Source organism: Callithrix jacchus, chromosome 16, assembly GCF_049354715.1.
Source record: "Callithrix jacchus isolate 240 chromosome 16, calJac240_pri, whole genome shotgun sequence".
NCBI classification, from domain to species: Eukaryota; Metazoa; Chordata; class Mammalia; order Primates; family Cebidae; genus Callithrix; species Callithrix jacchus.
The window spans coordinates 51035634-51049332 of record NC_133517.1 but is presented as its reverse complement, the minus strand read 5'-3'; the positions used below and the strand labels follow the sequence as shown (position 1 = coordinate 51049332).

At 34.6% G+C, this 13699-nt stretch overlaps 1 long non-coding RNA gene across 1 annotated transcript in view; it reads right to left on the bottom strand.

The window, feature by feature from the left end:
- LOC128929875 (uncharacterized) overlaps positions 1 to 6011 on the bottom strand; it is a 52969-nt gene extending 46958 nt beyond the window's left edge. The window contains exon 1 of the long non-coding RNA XR_008477100.1: positions 5692 to 6011. This is a non-coding gene — a long non-coding RNA (uncharacterized LOC128929875). The remainder of the gene's footprint in view (positions 1 to 5691) is intronic.
- Between the last annotated feature and the right edge of the window lie 7688 nt (positions 6012 to 13699).

The window sequence follows — 13699 nt, the reverse complement described above, 5'->3', positions numbered from 1 at the left end:
CAGTATGTCTGCATATTCTTACATGCATGTTTGTGCAAACATTGGTTTGTATGTCTCTTTATTCCTTTTCTTTATGACCTGTCAAAATATGTGATTATTATCTAATAAGCATTAATTAAAATGTTTTTGTCTAATATAATTTTCTTCTCATGTACACACAGAATCCATTTCCATGAATTGTACTAGTTGACTTTAGGCTCAGTAAAAAGTCTAATTTACAAGGTTAGACCACAAGTACAACTGAGTCCATAAACTTTCTCTGAATCATCTATGAAAACAAAGGCGGATAATGACATGAAAATACAGAAGTAATTTCTGTTTATGTTTGAAATCCATTTTCTTAATGTGGAAATAGTCATATTTTTTAAGTCTGAGGTGTCACAGAATTTTATTTGAAACTTATTAACATAAAATAACCATGAAGAACTAATTCAGAAGAAATTGGAGATTCATTTTACTTAATCTTCACTGGAGCTCCAGTGCCACACTCTGACACTGGGACATGAACAGTCTAGGCCTCCTGACAGTATTAAACATCATGTTGTGGGGAGGGATATAGCAAAACACACATATGAAATTAGTGCAGTCATAGTCCTCATTATCTTGGCCTCATAAGGCAAATAGGGGAGCAGGTGTAGGTGAGCAATTGGCCATCAAGCAGGGAAAGAGATGGGTGGTAGTCCCAGGACCTCTACCACTTTACGTAGATCAATTATTTAGGATCCTTGGGTTACTCAACACAGACGTTCTCCTAAAAGAAGTTTACCTGCTGATCCAAGCAAACAGACTAGAAAAATGGACTTGGATCAAGGTGGAAAATAGAAAGGATGTATCCATTATCATTCTTCATAAGGGTATTTAAATGTGTGTGTGTGTGTATATATATATATATAATATCCTCTTATAAGCTTACTATATTTGAAGTTTCAACCTTTGCAGGTTGACTGATGGGTGTCAACAAAGCTAATTAAAAATTTCCCGAAAGCACAGAAGTGAAAGGGACTTGGAGGACTCCTCCGTTGACATTTAAATATCTACCGTGCAAAGCGGAAAACAAGATTTGCATCCAACAATGCCACTTGGTTAATCCAGCACCTTTTATATCCCAGAAAATTGTTCTTGTTCAATAGTGCATTTTTATGAAATTAGGTGGATATTTTCGATGTTGGAATCAACTTTTTTCTCATCTCCCTTGCGTTGGAGTAGCTCCATTTTAACAGATGTTTCCCTCTTTACTGCTGAAGTAAAACTGCATGTATCTTGACACAGGCAAGCAGCACTTGGCTGTGGAACACTAAGCCTTCCATCAGGTTATTCCCTCAGTTTCAGTCATTGGCTTCAATAGGGCTGTTTCTTCCAAGCTCAACAACATAGTATCCAAACACTATTTCTCCATTAGTCACCTGGTCCTGCACTCCAAAATGCAATTCAGACTTGGAAACAAGTGTGTATCCATGACCTTTAAGGTCTAACATGGTCTGGTGGAAAGCATATTGGAAGAATGGTAGTCTGACCAACTTTCTAAGTGACCTTTGACAAATTAACTGACCCCAGTGTGCTTCATTTTCCTTTCTACACAGGAAGCATAAAGGCAATAATACATAGCTTTCTGCCGTATCTTGCAGGGATGTCATGAAGCTAAAATGAAATAACTGTTTACATTCTGCTTTGACGTGTTCATGCTGAAATAGTCCCCTTTCTCTGCTGGTAGAAACATGTCACCAAATTTATAATAAAAACTGTTGGAAAAGGGTTTAGTGGAAAAGCAGTTTAAGTGTACTATCTGGAACAAATTTATTTCATTTGGTGATGATGCCTGGTATGTTTTAAAATGGTAAAAGCACAAGATTTAGAATTCAGATCCAGATTGGAGTTCTAATGCAGTTACTTTAAAAGTCTCTGCTCTATATATCAAGGTCCACTGATGCTCTTCCACCTTATCTTTAGCCCAGTACAATATAAGAGGCAATTGTGGCCAAGGCAAAGAGCATTTCAAAAGCCAGTGGCAGATTCTTACTCCCCAAATCCAGTAACTCATAGACATCTGTTGTATTCTCACACTGTTCACACTGCTCAGGTCTACCTTTGTGCAAATTAGATCCAGAAAACGGAATTACCAATTAGAAAAGATAGGTGCGTGCACTTCAAGTCGCAGCACCACCAATTCTGAACCCCTTCTGAATGTAGTACAGTTCTCATTCAGCTCCAGAGGTCTGATCAAAATCCAACCCTAGCATAGTTTCTGGCATGAAGTAGAAAATCAACACTTGTGAATGTTAGTACAACTTTCTATTCTGCTTTTATTTCTCTGACCTCCTCCCTAAAACTGGCTCCTTATCCTCACAAATTGAGGTCTAAGTTCCTGACTCACAGAACGTATGCTTTCAATGACACCTATCCACTCTTTTGACAACTGTTTCTGAATTCCCTAAAATTGTGCTCCAAATTTCAAGTGAAAATACCTGGATTTCATAATTTAGAGAGTCCCAATTTATAGTTTCATATCCTCTGGACACCAATGGCCTGATCACTGGAAGTTCTGAAGTAAAATTTTAAAGCCAGACCAATTCCCTAGTCCCTCTTCCATTTTAATTTGTAAATCTCATACAAAGCAGAAACTCCTCCTGGGTCATTCAAAAACATGTATTTATTGCCCACTGTGTATTATGCAGATTAACTCTTAGTAGGATTTTAACTATTAGTGCGATTTTAACGATAGGTGGGATAATGATGATAAACATTTATTTAAAATTTGTTACAGTAGGCCTTGTTCTTACTGCTTTTTTCATGCTATCTAATATCTTAGCTGTTTAAATATTATTATTATGTCATCAAGGGAAGATTAAAGTAGTGTAAGCAGAGGAATGAGATAGTACCACCCTAAGATGTGGGCAAAAAGGACCACTGACTTGGAACTAAGCATCTTACAAAAGGAATGAGATAGTACCACCCTAAGGTGTGGGCAAAAAGGACCACTGACTTGAAACTAAGCATCTTACAAATACACACAAATTTTATTAAAAGACATGTGGACTCTAGTGCAATAATTTCAGTTTGCCTGGAACTGTCCTGGCTTTGGCACTGAAAATCCTACATCCCAGGAATGCCTGTCCCTTAGTCGTAGGCAAATCAGAAAGCCTGGTCACCCTAACCTCTGTCACTGGCTATGTGGCTCTCAGTGCTGGCACAGTGTAACCCATAATCCTAAACTTACGCCCTTGTGAATAAACCCATTCAGGCTCCATAGAAATGTTTCTGCACATATAGTCTTTTCCATATAGTCTTGAAACAAAAGGCAGCTGCATCCAAAAGCCATAGAGGCTTTTAAGGGTGTGCCGCTGGGTATATTGTAGACAAACACTACTTTGCAGTATACTGCAAAGAGAAGACAAAAAACTAAAATGTTTTATAGTGTTTACCGCAATCATAATAATTTATGATGTGTGATCCTACTTCAAAGTTTAAATAAGGAATGTTTATTTCTGATTTAAGTATTAATAATTTTATTTACACTTTAAAAATGTATGTGTTGCTTATTTTCTCCGTAAGAATTGTAAACATTAAGCTAAACAAATTACCTGTAATAGAATTGATTAATAATTTTTTGAGAATGATGGTTTGGCCAGATATTCACAAACTTTTATATACTACACAATGCTATTACACTTGTGAAATTTTCTTGTCTAACCTGAATTTACACTCCATGGTAATAACACAGTATATGTATTGTTATTAAAGTAAGTGATCATGTCCCAGAAAAAATAATAGCCCTAGGTTGATTAAATCACATAATCTCTGTAAAATATAATAAATAATATTTATTTATAAATTAATATTGTAATATAATAATATTTATTACTTGTAAAATATAAATAAATAATTCAAACATTAGAGTCATAAGGGAAAAAGTCAAACCATGCATATAGAATATTTTAAAAACACTGAATGAACAAAAACTTCTTTTATTAATGAATGATAACTTTCCTATATGGAGCCCATTTTATTTTGTGTATAAATTACAGCATTTTATTTTGTGTATAAATTATTTATATATATATATAATTAAATCCTATGTATATTATTAAATCCTCCATATCAAACTTTAGACAAAGCCATTATAGTATCTCAGTTTCACAGATGTGAAAAATTAGACTTGAATGTCAACTATTAAATGACAGAGGTAGGATTCAAACACAATCTGTCTGACTTCAGTATACTCTTCAAACTGATGAAGGATACTTTGGGTGAACATCACTGCTATAAAACAGTAAGCAGAATTATTACAGTCCATTGATATAGCGGGACTCAAACTGTAATGCCCTTTGCTATCGGCTTGAATAGAGACAGTTTAGTGCAAAAAAAAAAAAAAAAAAGAAAAGAAAAAGAAAAAGAAATACAGTAAGACCTAGGACAATATTATTCACAAAATTTCTTCTAGGCATATTTATCCCATGCTACAATCACTAAGCCTCCATGCAGCAGACTCACACAGAGTCACATATTGAGTGACTATAGGTCCCAGGTTCCCCAAGACAATCTTGATTTGTGATATTGGTTTTGCAAACTCTAATAATTTTTACTTTCAAAAGTGTGATTTGGAGCCAGCACAGTAGCACGTGCCTGTAATCCCAGCTTCTCAGGAGACTGAAGCAAGGAGATCACTTGGTCCCAGGAGTTTCAGACCGGTCTCCAGGCAACAAAGTAAGACCTGACCTCCTACCCTCAACATAAAGTGCCCTGGTTTGGACAATGAATTATGTGAACACCCTACTTTAATGTTTCTTGCTAAACCTAGAGGGGCTATACCTTCCCATTGCTTTTCTCAGTGATGGATCCGCTGGGACTTACCCAGGCAGTACCGTCTCAAAGTCAGTAGAATATCCCCTGAATATGATAAAATGTGTATAGAGTGCTTCCTGTATTTCACAACTCTTCTAGTGGATATTTAGGTTAATATTAACTTAAAGACACAGAAATCACACATCACAAGGAACAGTCATTCATATCCGTATGTTGTTATAGAAACATAATTTAAATGTAATATTGCTATTGAGCATGCCAAATGTCATTCCAGCTAATTTTGACTACATAGTTAATATGGAGAAACGTATGATAACCATCCTTACTGAGACATTTCCTGAAATTAAATCTTGTGTTTTAAAGTTTTTTACAGTCGAAGAAAAATTCTTTATTTGACTTTAAACTTTACACTGAATTTCAAAGTTTCCCTTGATACTGTTCTTTGCACAGAGAATATTGTAATTTCTCTCACCCAAGGCTGTGCAATTCAGATCTTATAACACTTGCAGCTTCATTATATCATATTTTTTAAATGATTATCTTTTCTTCTTATTCTTTTTAATATATTTTTATGTATGACATTGATATGAGGTTTTGAAAAGTGTAACAGAATAACTAACAATAATCAAACCTATAGTTTAAATTGTGCTTATTTTTGAGGTCTTCTCAGTCCAAAAAAAAAAAAAACTACTTACTCCATTCTTCAAAATAAAAAGATTAAGTTAGAATAATGGTTTATATCAACTTGAAGTTTAAAGTATCTTTAAGAACACTGTTTTAACCAAAAAGAAAAAATAACCGTAATCAATTTGAGAGCAACCTCTTTGATAAAGTGACTTGAAACTGTTGAAATAAAGATATATTCATAAGAAAGAGTTAAATAAGAGTTACCAATACAGAAGTTGAAACTCTGGTAGATCTTCGAAAACAAAACACTTTCTTTCTGAGTTTGATACACAGAGCTTCCCAGTAGAGGGCGCCACGATACTGAAGGATGTTCCCTGAGGAGGTAACTTTAGTGAAGCCATTTTATGATTATATACAACATAGTAAATAAACTCAACCCATACCACTGGCCACAACCCCATATATACTATACTGAGACTTTTTTAAAAAAGAAAGAAATAATCCTATGCGGATTACAGTGAGATCATTAGTTTGATTTTAACAATCTCAAAGTGTATGTAAATAGCTGGTTTCTCTGGACATACGTCTAATGATACAAAGCCATCTACTGTGTAAGCTGCAGAACACGTGTGGACAATAGAAGCTGTTTCCTTGGAAACGACTATGTGAAAGCTCTTGCAACATCTCTCCTCCCCAGGAGTTAATTTGTTTCAGATGGGGAAAGGTGATTACTTATGAGAGAGAGAGAGAGAGAGAGAGAGAGAGAGAGAGAGAAAGAGAGAGAAAGAGAGGTTCTTAGTTTTTGTTTTTTCTATTATCACTGTTAACTTTTTTCAGAAATGCAGAGTAGATGACAACAGCAAGAGTAAATATTAATGACATTGTCACCATCTGAGATTATAGGTCCGCAACCATTCTGCCCTATTATAGAAAAAACAGCAAAGGGATGCAATAGGAAAATCTTTAAATTGAACTAAAGTCGTCCAAAGTGTGGTCTGTTGCCTACCCATCCCAATTCTCTCGATAATTTCCAGTTCTCCGCTTCTCTTAACGCTGATCACTCTAAAGTACAGATGTTTCCCACATGCTGAGAATTACCTACAAAAGATAATGAGCTGTCATACAATAAAGAGGATATTTCTGACCCATTGATTTGAACTTTTTTCTGGTTGTAGTGAAGTAATAGTCCTACAAAATCCTCTGTTGCTTGCCCTTTCACCCTATTTGTTCCCTCTAGCATGGATTGATTAAGAAATGTGTTGTGTTCATACCTATGGAAACTTCCTCAATTGTAGGCATGTAGTAGCAGCTGACAGGTTAGTTTTTGGCATTGCTAATTATGGTTGAGTTGTGGTTTGGAGCTATAGAATTGCCTAAAGAAAAACAGTCCATATGTGGAAAACTTAAGGTCCTTTTCTTTTGTATCACTTTTCTAATGAACAAAGTTAACCGGACAGCAGACATCTCAACACCAATTAAGAAGACTCAACCAAAACAAAGCACACTAAATCATCTTGGTACATAACTTTGTCAAGAGTAATAACTGTGTTACTTAAATTTTATAAAGCCTCTCAGATTAATGTGATCTAATGAAAGGAAGTGTAAATTAACCTAAAATATTTGAAATTGAAATCAAAACCAGGTGCCTCCACTATAAATTCATGGGAAAATGATCCTGTGCTTTAATAGATGGTACTGACATTATCTATCTTTTTCTATAGAGTTTTAGAAATGTGAATTAACATTTTCCAAAACTCTGCAAACTCACAAAGAAAAATAAATGACTGATTTAATAAAGCCCTTTTCTTGCTATTTAACTGTCTTGTCATTAAAGGTTCTAAAATAATTTCCATAAGAAAGAAGAAAATATTAAATTTTGGAAATGTTTATTGTCAGAAATTCTCAATTTCATGCTAAATATAGTTCTTGTGATATATTCTAAAATAATAAACAAAAAATATTGTATAGATAAATTATTAGGTACTCTAAATATCAATATTTTATTTACTTAAAGAGCTGTAACATACTATAATTATTACTAAGGAGTTACTATACTTTGTTTATGATAGTTATGAAATTATTAAATATCACCAAGTTTCATAGAAAAGCTATCAAATCACAAATACGTGGGCACACTGATATTCATAAAAGAAAGACAAATGTTCCAAAATAACATAATTTATTTTGGCTCCTTTATCCACATATATAATCTAGACCAACATGAATATGTAGTTATTCATGACTTAGCCTAAAATAATGTTTGGTTATATTTAAGTAAATAGAATATCTATACTACTTAATACCTATGCCTTCCTTTCAAAATAAAAAAAAACATTGAGATCTCTGTGTTCAGGGATTATAAAACAGTAAAGGAGGAGTAAAATTCATAATTGTGGGCAGGTCACTTTTCTGAAGAAGGACTGTATCATAATCCTAACAAGACATTTTACTTTTTTCCAAAGTTCTTTCTTAAAAAAGAGATGATGTTTTACATAAAATTTGGTTAGAAAGAAATTGCACTATGTTGCATAATAATACAAACATGGAATCCATCATTAAATGAAATGGTCTTCTAAAATATAAGACACAAAAATGTTTCTCTTCCTTCTCATAGGTTTATATTGTGCTTTCTCTGAAAATTGAAGTTTATGGGTTTTGTGCATGTGTATACATGAGAGAAAGAGCTAACTAATAGGGATGCACATAGACATTTACAAAAATTAGACATAGCTATAATGCACATATTCTTTGATTCAACAATAGTCACTGTTTTTACTTGTTCTACATAATATTTTAAACACTTGGGAAACATCACTTAAGTGATAAATATCTTAGACTTTATACTGCTTTTGTACAAATGGGAAAACCTCATGGTATTAGACTTGGAGTGCTACCATTATACTTCAATTGTTTGCATGTGCTAGGAGTGTCAATAACAAAACTTGACAGCTGTTGAATTTGGAGTGCTAATTCTTACCATGGTTTGGTGGACTAGCATCAGTCGGCCATCTCTGACTACCTCCTATCCCATTACCTCCCTCACTATAATGGTACTATTCCTGACTTAGTAAGTCATATGTTTAGAAATGTGTCCTGTGTACTGCCTAGAGAGAAAGGAGAGTTGGACTGAGATCTAGACCGAATTCTGTGAGTCGGGGCTGTTATCAAAATGTACCAAAGGAAATAAGAATTTCATACCAAAGCCACCAATGAGGAAAGTAAAATGTTGACTAGGAGGTGGAGCTGTCAAAACCACTCAGAGGCATAGCTATCAAATGCGTAATGTCATGGTGGACTTCAAACAATATCTGGTCTTACCCCGAGAAATACACTATCTTAACGTGGCTGTTATATGATGGTAAGGCCTGACATTGCATTGCTACAGCTAGCTGCATGTCCTTCTTCACAAGTTAATATACAGTTAAGGGATCCCTTTTTATGGAAGTGTCATAATTCTATTAGAATAGAAACATGACCTGTTAAAATGTAAGCTCCATGTGAGTGAGGGTTATGCCTATCTTACTTACAGCTATGCCCCCAAGATCTGAAATAATGCTTTGCACATAGAAGATGCAAATACATTTGTTTGTTAAATAAATGAATAAATCCATAGCTGACATTTTTATCTATATACTAGAAAAACAGACTCTAAAATTAACACAATTATTTTTTTACACAAACTATCTTTTAAAAATATTACGTAGCAAGTAACTTAGTTCAATTGCTTAAGTTCATTTATTACTGGTTTGCTTTGGAGGACACAATTAAAAATTAACTATAACCCACATGCAAGTTCTGCCTCCAAATACAGCGATTTTTTCTGAAATTTGTTTTTGATTGGCTGAGGAGTAAGTTTGACTACACTGGTTTTGGCCTAAAACGCTGGGTTCTGATCTATTTGCATAAGAATTTGTCTGCATCTAGGTCCTTACCAACCACTTTTCCTGTTAATTTCCAGGTTTTCTCTGGCTCTTTTTAATACTTTTTCACTCAAGTCCTAAATGTGAGTCCTTTCCAAGGTTCTCTCTAGACTCTGCCTTTGATCATTTTGCACATCTTTAAATATAACCCACATGCAAACTCTATCCTAAAATGCTCACAGTAGCTTTGATTTGTCATCACAGTGTGGTATTGCTATCCTGCCTTCAGAAGGTCAAAAACCCAGAAATGTCTTCTCCATTCTCAGTCATTCTTCTTCCCTTGAATGTAATATTTCTCATATTGCTTCACTATTTTCCCCATAATCCAAGATTGAATCCTTATAGACATACTACATCTCGCCTTAAAAATCTTAGATAAATTCATTGACTGAATAAACAACCTATCATTTCTTCCTCTGCCTCAGTTTCTGGCATCTTTATTCTATTATTTTCATTTATCACTTTTTTCACGTACAATTGTATAGTTTTTCAAAGTACATTTCATAGTTCTTTCATTCTCACATTACTTACACTTTAGTCTTGGTAAAAGCACTACTTCGCTTAGTTCATGTCCCAAATTCAATTAAATATGTGTGTGTGTGTGTGTGTGTGTGTGTGTAGATATATATAAATCCTAAACTTGACTTTCCAGACCTTCTGTGTTGAGGAGTTAATGTACTGTTTTAAATTTGATCTCTACAAAATCTTTCTGCACATTTTACTTCATAAAATTTAAATATTTCATTTTCCTCGAGCACCCCATGAAATTTCTTAGCTCTGTGCATTTTCTTCTATTATTCCTTTCACTGGGTATACTCTTTAATCTCCCTTCTTCTGCCTAAATTTATTTACCTGAAATTTTCTGCTTTTTCTTCACACTTTTTGCTTTAGATAATTACAGTTGTGACAAATTATCCCTAAAGTTAGCTGCTTAAAAACAACTAATATTTATTGTTACATAATTTCTTTTCATCGGGAATCTGGGCACATTTTAGTTGAATGCCTCTGTCTCAGAGACTGTCACTAGGCTGAAGTCAAGGAATCAGCAGGAGCTACACTGCTCCCAAGCAGCTGGAGACAGAATCTACAGCAAAGTAGCATGTGTGGTTGTTGGCAGCATTCATTCCATGGTGAACTGCTGGACTGAGGGTGTGAGATCCTCACTGGCTGTTGACTGGAGGCCACCTTCAGTTCCTTGCCACTGCAGTGTACAGATGGCTTGCTTTATCAGAGCAAGCGTGTGAGCAAGAAAGGCCAAAAAGACAGAAGCCAGCATCATTTTGTAATGTAATCTCAAAAGCGGTATCCAATCACCTTTGCAGTGTTCTATCGTGTAGTAGAGTCACTTAAAAGGATTCCACAAGGATGTGAATATTAGGAGACAGAGATCTTTGGGAACCATCTTAGATGCTGTCTACTAACCACACTCCTCAAATATCATTTCTTTGTTTTTCTCAGGAAATGTTAACTTTTTTGGTCTTTGCATCCCTATAACAAGTTGATTCACTTCCTTTTTATGCCACTAACCATTTTATTTTAGTGCTTTTGTACATACTAGTTTTGACTACAATATATCTAATTCTCAATATATTTCTATCACAATATTTTACACATAGTATTTCTGACTAAATTTTGCTGAATGGTTTCTATCTCTGTCATGATCCCTCCTAACAGGAGAGCCAAACAGAGTACCTTTGCAGCTTTCTATTAAAACCCTCACCTCGGGGAACATCACATGCTGAGGTATGTTGGGAGTTGGAGGGCTAGAGGAGGGACAGAGCAGGGCAGGGAGGTTGGGGAGGGATAACTCTGGGAGAAATGCCTGATGTAGGTGACGGGGGATGGAGACAGCAAACCACCACGGCATATGTGTACCTATGCAACAATCCTGCAAGATCTGCACATGCACCCCAGAACTTAAAGTACAAGAGAAAAAAAAAAAAAACCCTCACCTCAAATATAAATACTCTAACTAGCAAAATCAACATGTTTCAAAATACCCAGTGGAAGAAAACGTATTAAATTATCTCATTTTTATTTCACTTAGTGGACTCAAGGCATGCCATTGCAGTTCTTAACAATGTAATCTTTTCTAACAAGCTCTACTCTTCTTGAAATTGAGAAACAGAGCTAATGGCTCTGGGTTAGCTCTGTGTTTACATCACTTTCTACAAAAAGCACTTTGAAATGGATAATTGATACATGACATCTTGAAGCAAGTACACCACCGGCTTTATGTCTTCTGCTATTTAGATACAAATTTTTCTTAAGAATAATCTATTCCACAGAAACTGGATAAAGAAAGAAAGAAGAAAAAAGAATAATCTAAAACATATTCTAAAGAAGATTGGTATATAAGCTGAAACCTATTTCTTCATAATAAAACCTAGGTCCATGAAATAATTTCATAAAAATTACAGAAGTAATTTCATAAAACATACTATAACGATGGACTCACATTACCACCCCCAACCTCATAAAATGTAGGGAAAGGGAGCAATAATTACTTCTCACACATTTCATTAGTCAAACAACATTCTATATTATTTATTTTTATAAACTCTGCTGTAAAATTCCCTTTGCCTTTTAAAATAGTTTACAAATACATTATCTATAGTAGATGATATACTCTTGGCAGATATATTTTACTTGCTTTAAGATAATCTAATATTGACCAATCACAAATGAATGTCTATTATAAACAAGCAAATAACAGTGTGATTGTTTTCTTCTCTGAACATAGCAGAACTTTCCTTCTTTATTCATTCCCTTTAAAATCATAAAAATAACTGAATAATTATGTAATCATATTATAAATATATCATATTATTTCTGTAATCTTGACTATTAGCATCAAAGAATAGTACGATTGTGCTTGATTTGAATCACGGATGAGTTTTTGCAACAGCATTGTTAATTGGCAGGCCCACAGAATTGCTGATGATGCTACAGAAACATTCAAAGAACAACACTGTCCTACAGGATCCACAGGAGAGCTGTCATAAACGACATCCACCATCTGCTGCTGTTTAAATGAAATAGTGGTTTAAAAGCTTCCCATAACATACACAAACTTCAGAAAACATATTTTTTACTACAAATATAAAAGCTATAAAATTTGATTCCAGAAAAAATGCGGGGGTGGTTGGAGGGGGAAGGAAACCACAAAGTCTTTAGATTCCCTTTGAGACTGAGTTAGAATCCAGATCTCCCTGAATTCAATTCCTTTTAACATTTGCATCAGATCTTTAGTTGATCTGGTTTCCCAAAAGATATAAGTTTTGCTTTCATAATTCATTCCCAGTTTGGCCTGGAATAAGATAGCTTACCTCCACATTCCTGGCAAGAAACATTTCTTTGCTGGAAGAGAAGTTCACCTTTTAACTGAATGTTTGGCTAGAGATCAGGAAAAAATAAGATCTGATTTCTTTTACACTTGACTTCCTTTTTCATGTGAGCCTTACACAGAATTGTCTTTATTCTTCACTCTGTCAGCTAGAATATAATAAATTATGCCAGTTCCTGTTGATCTATCACCCTGAGGAATTCTTGAACATATCCCACAAATAATGTATCTTCCAGTTCATTGAAATCTAGCAGTTGGAGAATTCATTCATCTCAAACAAAGGATGTGAAATATGCCTTTTTCACTTCCTAAGAGGCCCAATGTACCAGCCTTTAAACTGGTATTTGATTTTCCAGGCTTCTAAACCAGTGCCAATGTTCTTTCTTTATAATGATGCTGACTCCTCAGTTTTAGCTTCCTCTCTTTTGCCTTCTGGGTCTGCAAAATTCTCCCTTCCAATTTTTAAACAGCTATTACTTTGTTTACACAAGTTAACAATCCCCTACCATTTCTCCTTTCCTCCTACCCTCCTTCTCTCAATAACCTAGCGAGGAAGAGAAGGAATGGAAAGGAGGTAGAAAAGGCTGTGAATTCTAAAGCATATTTGCATAAAGAGAGTGGTTCTATTTGAGTCCATTTAATATTGAGGTTTTGCTATGTTCATGTATAAATGGGGTGACTGGACTATCCATGTAAAAATAAATAATACTCATATAAAATAGGTTAAAAGATTACATTATTTTAGCTTATGATGAAGTAAGACAACCATACTAAGAAGAATGTTGTTTAATAAAACTTACCGATTGTTGAGATGATATGTTATTATTTTAGTTGACAGCGTAGAATACAAGAGCCCTATATGAGATGTCTCTGGTTATTGCTCTGCCAGGAATGAGAGAGAGAAACATGCCCTCTATGGTGTCTAGTACAATGTCTTGAACATTGCAGTCTCTCAGATACTTGTTTAATTGTTTTGAAGTGCAATTATATTTGACAAAATAAATAT